Genomic DNA, 1,604 nt, shown 5'->3' with positions numbered 1-1,604 from the left:
TTACTATACAGTAATCCTTTCTACTATAGGCACAAAACCTGAAATTTGGTGGGGGACTAGTCGATAACATCGACCCCAGTGTTTCACTGGTACTTAATTTATCGATACCGAAAAGATGAAAGGCAGAGTCGACCTCGGCCGAATTTGAACTCAGAACGTTGTAGCAGACGAAATGCCGTTAAGCATTTCGCCCGGCGTGCTAATTTTTCCGCCAGCTCACCCACTCTGACTCTCGAGGCTCGCACTTGCAGACAGCTATCTCCGCCCCAATTGCCGTGAGCAGAGATGTGGTCCGGGGGCTGAGAACACCGGAGGTCTCCACTGCCACAGGCTTGACCATAAACCTTTGGCAGGTTAAGGCGGCGAGTTGGCAGAAACGTTAGCACGCCGGGCGAAATGCTTAGCGGTATTTCGTCTGCCGTTACGTTCTGAGTTCAAATTCCGCCGAGGTCGACTTTGCCTTTCATCCTTTCGGGGTCAATAAATTAAGTACCAGTTACGCACTGGGGTCGATGTAATCGACTTAATCCCTTTGTTTGTCCTTGTTTGATCCCTCTATATTTAGCCCCTTGTGGGCAGTAAAGAAATAAGAAACATTAGCACGCCAGGCGAAATGCTTAGCGGTATTTCATCTGTCTTTACGTTCTGAGTTCAAATTCCGACGAGGTCGACTTAACGTTTTATCCTGTCGGGGTCGGTAAATTAAGTACCAGTTGCGTACTGAGGTCGATCTAATCGACTTGCCCTCTCCACAAAAATTTCGGGCCTTGTGCCTAGAGTAGAAACGGATACTTTGATAGGTTGCCTTTCTCGGTCTGACGTGCAGCGGAGCCTGGGTTGGTAGCTGAACACACAAAGATGCTAAGCAGTGAAGATACCACCGGACTTTACAGCAATTGAAAAGCACTTTATGACCTACAAGAAATAGCAGCCACGTTTCCCTCTATTTAAAAAGGAAGTGATATCAGAGATGACATTTGAACGTGTCGTACATAACGAGTGAAAAATTGAGGCAGGAGTGGATTTGGTTGGAACGGCTTTGATCATAGATTAGGAAAATAACGACCGACCTGGGGCTAAGCCAGAACAACGTTTTCAACGATATTGACATCAACCACTTCCGCGGAAAAGCATTCTCTCGGCCCATTACTAAATGAGAAATCGTAATTACAGTACATTCAATCATTCTAGTCCTGCCTCGCCCCACCTTTGTTTTACTCTTCTGCTAATGCAACTGAATAAAATTAACTAATTTCAACAAAAATGATAGCGATGATTGATCATCCGTCGGTTTCGACGATGAGCATTCAGCTGTGTGATGAAGTGAACAAAATATTAAATTATCGAGAATAATCGGCAGAAAATTCCACAGACACGTGTAGTTTTAAAATAAGTCGCCCTACTAGGATCAGTGTGTTTCTGTGTGTATATGTATGAGTACAATCCAACCGAGGGATTCCGTACAGTTTCAATCTACCTTGAGTGTTTTTAACATAATGAGGATGCTGCTAGAGGCACTATAGATGGCAGTGGCTGTGTTACAATATATATACGATGGGCTTCTTTCAGTTTCTGTCTACCAAATCCACTCACAAGATTTTAGT

The sequence above is a fragment of the Octopus bimaculoides genome, chromosome 15 (genome assembly GCF_046866305.1).
Source record: "Octopus bimaculoides isolate indiv1 chromosome 15, ASM4686630v1, whole genome shotgun sequence".
In the NCBI taxonomy this organism is placed as follows: domain Eukaryota; kingdom Metazoa; phylum Mollusca; class Cephalopoda; order Octopoda; family Octopodidae; genus Octopus; species Octopus bimaculoides.
The sequence above is the reverse complement of the archived record's forward strand: the minus strand, read 5'-3'. Positions refer to the sequence as shown.